This window comes from Neoarius graeffei, chromosome 3 (genome assembly GCF_027579695.1).
Source record: "Neoarius graeffei isolate fNeoGra1 chromosome 3, fNeoGra1.pri, whole genome shotgun sequence".
In the NCBI taxonomy this organism is placed as follows: Eukaryota; Metazoa; Chordata; class Actinopteri; order Siluriformes; family Ariidae; genus Neoarius; species Neoarius graeffei.
The window spans coordinates 29982214-29988442 of record NC_083571.1 but is presented as its reverse complement, the minus strand read 5'-3'; the positions used below and the strand labels follow the sequence as shown (position 1 = coordinate 29988442).

General features: G+C 39.5%; 1 long non-coding RNA gene across 1 annotated transcript; it reads left to right on the top strand.

The window, feature by feature from the left end:
• Window positions 1-4450: 4450 nt before the first annotated feature.
• LOC132883265 (uncharacterized) lies at window positions 4451-5799 on the top strand. The gene is made up of 3 exons (XR_009654296.1): window positions 4451-4791; window positions 4948-5114; window positions 5220-5799. It is a non-coding gene; the product is annotated as an uncharacterized LOC132883265 (long non-coding RNA).
• Window positions 5800-6229: the final 430 nt, after the last annotated feature.

Here is a 6229-nt window from a genome sequence, read left to right as displayed (position 1 = left end):
ATATACTGAACAATTGTGTCCATCACGGGGCAGACACACTTGATGTGGACCTTGAAAATATCATTTTTAAAATATACCAGTACTTCCACATTTACACCGTGCGTACTGAGTCCCTCAATGAGTACTGTGATTTTGTTGACACTGAGTACAGGAGGATGCTTTCACACAGCAAGACAAGGTGGCTCTCTCTGTTCCCAGGCATAGAGAGGATGCTACAGATGTTCCCTGCTTTAAAAGCATTCTTTATGTCTCAGCAAAAGCCACCCATGGTGATCAAGGCGTGTTTTTGAAAACCCATTTAGTGAGATATACTTGTGGCACATGCACTCACTCATGTCCGTCTTCCACAATCACATTCAAGAAATGGAAAGGGAGAATAACTCCATCATGGAGGTTAAGAAAATATTGAGCAGCATCCACATTATTCTTCTTGAACGGAAGAACAACAATTTCATGGCCCTCAAAGTTAAGGGATTGCTGGCCGAAAATCGCAGAGATGGACTTGAAGGGGGCTGTGACAAGTTCATGGCTGATGCGCTCGGCATGTACAGTTCATGTTTAGAGTATCTGGAGAAGTGGATGACTCCCATGGAAGAGTTCTCACCATTCATGTGGATGGACATGAGTGAGCCACCAAAGTGGAATGATGTGGAGGCCTGCATCAAGTACCTTGGAGAGAAGGGGGTGCCAATTGATGACGTTAAATGTTTTGACCAGGTTGCCAATCTGAAGAAATTCATTGAAAGCTGCAGTGACGATGAGTTCATGGGCCTGCAGGTGCACCAGAAGTGGACCAAATACTTTGAGAAGGCCAAAAACATTGCATGCTACTCAGAACTGCTGAAGATTGCACAGTTTGTCTTTGCACTTCCTTCTCACAATGCAAATGTGGAGAGAGTTTTTTCACTGATGCAGAGCCAGTGGACAAAGGAGAGGAACCAGCTCTCTGTTGAATCATTGAAAGGGATTCTATTTGTGCAATACAATTTCAAAGATATGTCTTGCAAAGACTTTCATGCTTATTTGTTGAGCAACAAAAAACTGCTGAGAAAGATCAGCTCTACAGCAAAATATCAATGGGCAAACAAGGAGGATGAGGAAGAAAAACCAGACGAAGAGGAGGAAAAACCAGACGAAGAGGAAGATGAGGATTAAGCAGGAAACTAAAGATAGACTATTGATATTTTTTGTTAGGTTTTTTTTGCATTTTTGAGTTATTTTTAAAGTAAATATACAAGAGGTATTTTTGTTAATTAGCTAATTTGTTAATTTATCTTTTCCAATAGCCTACAGATCAGACATTATTTCTTTCATTACTGAAATTGAGGCTAACTGAGTATCAGTATGTTTGTTATTGGGAGTTGAGAGTTATTGTTAACTTTTATTGTTAATATGAGTGAGTGTGGTTTAGATGAGACATTATTTATTTCATTGTGTCATTCATTCATTACAGAAATTGTAAAGCATTTTTGAATAAATACATTTTAAATATCATTTGTTATTGGAGTTATTGTTGTTGACTTTTATGAAAAGCATTTTTAATAAACCAACTTTAAATATCATTTTATTTGTATGTTTGTTAAGTGAGTGCATGTGCCATAAGTATATCTCACTAAATGGGTTTTCAAAAAACGCCTTGATCACCATGGGTGGCTTTTGCTGAGACATAAAGAATGCTTTTAAAGCAGGGAACATCTGTAGCATCCTCTCTATGCCTGGGAACAGAGAGAGCCACCTTGTCTTGCTGTGTGAAAGCATCCTCCTGTACTCAGTGTCAACAAAATCACAGTACTCATTGAGGGACTCAGTACGCACGGTGTAAATGTGGAAGTACTGGTATATTTTAAAAATGATATTTTCAAGGTCCACATCAAGTGTGTCTGCCCCGTGATGGACACAATTGTTCAGTATGTGTACTGGGCAACCCACACCAATGAGTGTTTTGTTCTGCATTTGGAAGACAAATAGTTTTTTTTACCCATGTTTCCATTAGGTAGTTTGCGATGGTGGTTGCTGTTTCATTTGGTGTATCTTTCACCTCAATTAATTTGGTCTGCACACCACCCTTCTTCTTCCAATCAAAGTGATTACTCCAGTCAGTACTAACACCACAGAATGGGACACCTCAACAGAGTGAGGTAAGTTTGTAGTTTGATATTGTTACTAACACTACCCCCCCCACACACACACACACTAAGGTGTCCTGGTTTTCCCAAATCAAAATATGGTCACCCTAAATTAGTCATTACACAGGTGTTAATTAGGCAGTTGGCTACAAAAGGCTGTTACCTAAAGCAAACCACCCTTTCCCATTTCCTGCTGTCAGCAATGGCACCTCATGGCCAGGAAATGTCTCTGGATCTGAGAAAGCGGATTATTGCTTTACACAAGAGAGGTGAGGGCTACAAGAAGATCAGTAAAGCCTTACTTATCAGTAAGAACACGGTTGCAAAAGTGATCCAAAAATTCAAGACAGATGGAACTGCAGCCAAAGTACAGAGACGTACAGGCCGGCCAAGAAAATTAACACCCAGGCAGGAGCGGCTTGTAATGAGAAAAGTTGAGGAAAATCGGCATGCAAGTGCACAACAGGTATCTAAGGAAGTAGAGACTGAAATTGGAGTGAATGTGTCACGTGACACAATATGCCGTACAGTGCAGCGGAATGGCATGCATGGGTGTCGTCCCCGAAGGAAGCCTCTCCTAAAGCCCAGTCACAAAAAAGCCCATCTAGAGTTCGCCAGGGCACATGCTGAAAAGGATGAAGGCTACTGGGACTCTATACTCTGGAGTGATGAGACCAAAATCAATCTTTTTGGAACTGATGGCTTCAAAACAGTCTAGCGTCGCAAGGGTGAGGAGTACAAAGAAAAATGCATGGTGCCCACAGTGAAACATGGAGGGGGTAGTGTTCTTATGTGGGGTTGCATGAGTGCTGCGGGTGTTGGAGAACTGCATTTCATTGATGGCATCATGAATTCTCAAATGTACTGCTCTATACTGAAAGCTAAGATGCTTCCATCACTTCAGGCCGTTGGTCGTCGTGCCATTTTTCAACATGACAATGACCCAAAATGCACATCTAAGGCCACTGCTGACTTTCTGAAGAGGAACAGGGTGAGTGATTCCATGGCCAAGTATGTCACCTGATCTGAACCCTATAGAGCATCTTTGGGGAATACTGAAGAGGCAGGTTGAGCATCACTCTCCATCCAACATCCAGGCTCTGAAAGATGTCATCCTTGAAGAATGGAAAAAGATTGATGTAGCCAAATGTTGTCAACTTGTGCACTCCATGCCAAGGAGACTTGGGGCTGTCATTGCAAATAATGGAGGCCATACAAGGTACTAAATGTACTGGATGTAATTGAGTTTGTTGTGGGGTGTACTCACTTTTGCTCCACCCCACTTTCACGGAAACAGAAAAATATGTAATTTAAGGCATCTTTTCACCTTTCTGCTTGAGTTATAATGTAAGAACATAGTGCAATAAACATCATCAAGGAACTGTTTGGGACATATTGTTTGTGTTCATTTTAATACTGTGAAAAATGTTGTTTTTCAGGGGGGGTGTACTCATTATTGCATTGCACTGTATATATATAATACTTTATATTTTGCTTTCTTTGTCCTAGGAATCTGCCACTACAGCTGACATTGAGAGGATAATCTCCATTCCTGCAACTCCTCATCTAATACTGCTTGGTATGTTTACATCGCTGAATAGGAAAGCATTCTCTGATTTCTTTTGTTATATGAATGCATTGTTGGTTTTCAAATGTTTACACTTTCTCTTGGTTGGAGGAATAATCAATATATCTTCACATTTGCTAAAAACGTTACATTTAGAGACATATTTAGAGAAATTAGCGCAATTGGAGATACCCATTCTTTTATCAAAAGCACCTCTGACTGTAACATGGTTGTAGGGCCATAAAAATCAAAGCAGTTTATCCTTTTGCCAAAAGACAAACAAAATGCACACATTTATATCACAGTTACTATTTAGTAACAATAAAAACTGTGCTACTGTTGGTTGATATTGGGGGCAGTTTAAATCAGAGGCAGTAACTGTAACTAATCCACTATGAATAGAATGTTCATAGAGATTAAAAGGATTTTTTTTTTATCCAGTACTATACATGGTAAAATTCATTTTCGCAACTCAGCACAAATCATTTCAAACATGGACTGAAAATCCATAAAAATTTGACAGGACAATTCTTTGTCAAGTTTCAGGTGAAACAGCAGGAAGCTGTATTCAATGTTGGATGGTCAGCCTTGAGGGCCATGTCATCTCATCTCATCTCATTATCTCTAGCCGCTTTATCCTTCTACAGGGTCGCAGGCAAGCTGGAGCCTATCCCAGCTGACTACGGGCGAAAGGCGGGGTACACCCTGGACAAGTCGCCAGGTCATCACAGGGCTGACACATAGACACAGACAACCATTCACACCTACGGTCAATTTAGAGTCACCAGTTAACCTAACCTGCATGTCTTTGGACTGTGGGGGAAACCGGAGCACCCGGAGGAAACCCACGTGGACACGGGGAGAACATGCAAACTCCACACAGAAAGGCCCTTGCCGGCCCCGGGGCTCGAACCCAGGACCTTCTTGCTGTGAGGCGACAGCGCTAACCACTACACCACCGTGCCGCCCGGGCCATGTCATATGTGAGGGAATCCAACCCACCTTCTTGACTGGGCTTGCTGCCTTATTTTCCACCTTCTACATCTTCAATCTCAAATACCAAGAAGAGGCCTCATGCACTCTTGAGTTCATCCAAAGGTATTTTTAGTATTTTCACTAAAACATGCGTTTCTTATCTTTTCAATGGCATGTTATTGTGAACAAAACATTTGCTGCTTTTTGTTGTGTTGTTAATGTAAGTGAGTTACACAACTTGATTTTTACACTGTCTGAAGAGACACTATTATTTTTCAGGCGCTTCATTGGTATAAACCCTGAGCGAGGCACCAAGGCTGAACGGGGCAAAGTCTTGTAAAAAAAAACTGGCAAAGCCACCAGCAAAAAGATGACAACAGTCAACCCACATGTATCCACTCTGCTGAGAAGACTCATGGACTTTCAGTGGGACTTCATTTAAAATGGTGAGATTATTCAGTCCCATTACACACACATAAAGACACCAGCTTGTCTCATTGCTTTAATTCTTTCTCCCTCTCAATCTCACCCTCTTTCTCTCTCCCTTACAGGGTAGAAAGTCGGAATCCCTGTTATTCTCGCTAAGTTATTTGTATCCTGTTTCTGAACATACACATACCACTGTTTGAATGTTTCATGCTGGCATGTTTTGACTGTCTGAGGGGTTAGGTCAGGACTTTGGATATTTTTTCAGGGCTTGTGATACTTTTGTTTGGATTTTTATGTTCATTGACCATATTACAATATATAGCAGATTACAAGAGGATACTAAGGGCACACACAAAGTTTGTAACTTTATGATTTATCTATTGCTCAACTGTCTGTAACTGTCAGTATTCCACAAAGAAAGCAAGTTTGCCGGGTGCTATAATTTCTGTAAATTGTCTTTGTCTTATTTTGAACCTGAATTGTGAATCATAGCTGCAGAATTTATTCAGGGTTTTTTTTTATTTTTTGTTGTTTTTTAAACACACTATCATGACAATGCAAAATGTGCACACTTATCTGGCTAACTTTCTAATCTGCTTTGTGGAACAGTCCCTTAGAGGTTTCATTATCTGAACGTTGTTGTGGTCAGTTTCAAGTCAATATTTCCAAGTCTGAATGAATGCCTCGTTCTTTTATTGCACTATTTTCAGCAAAAAGTCAAAGTTTATATATATATATATATATATATATATATATATATATATATATATATATATATATATATATATATATATATAAGAAGGCACAGTCTGAATGTGAAGATTCTAAATTCATGTTAAAATAAAAGTCAAAGTGCATTAAGAAGCTGTGGGGGTTTTTTTCACATTGCAATTACATGCTGATCTGTTCTAAATTCACAAAGCATATTTTGTTGTAGTTTGTAGATTTTGTGAAGACTGATAATGTATTTTTAAATAAATTAGTTGACTGTAAAGTATTGCAAAAGAAATAAAAAAAACAGTGAACACTATTTTTCAATAACAGTACAAAACTGTACATTTTAGTGACAGTAAAAATATGTGAAATTTACAGTAACGTATTGGCAAATCTGCTGCAGTTGTTTACTGTTTTT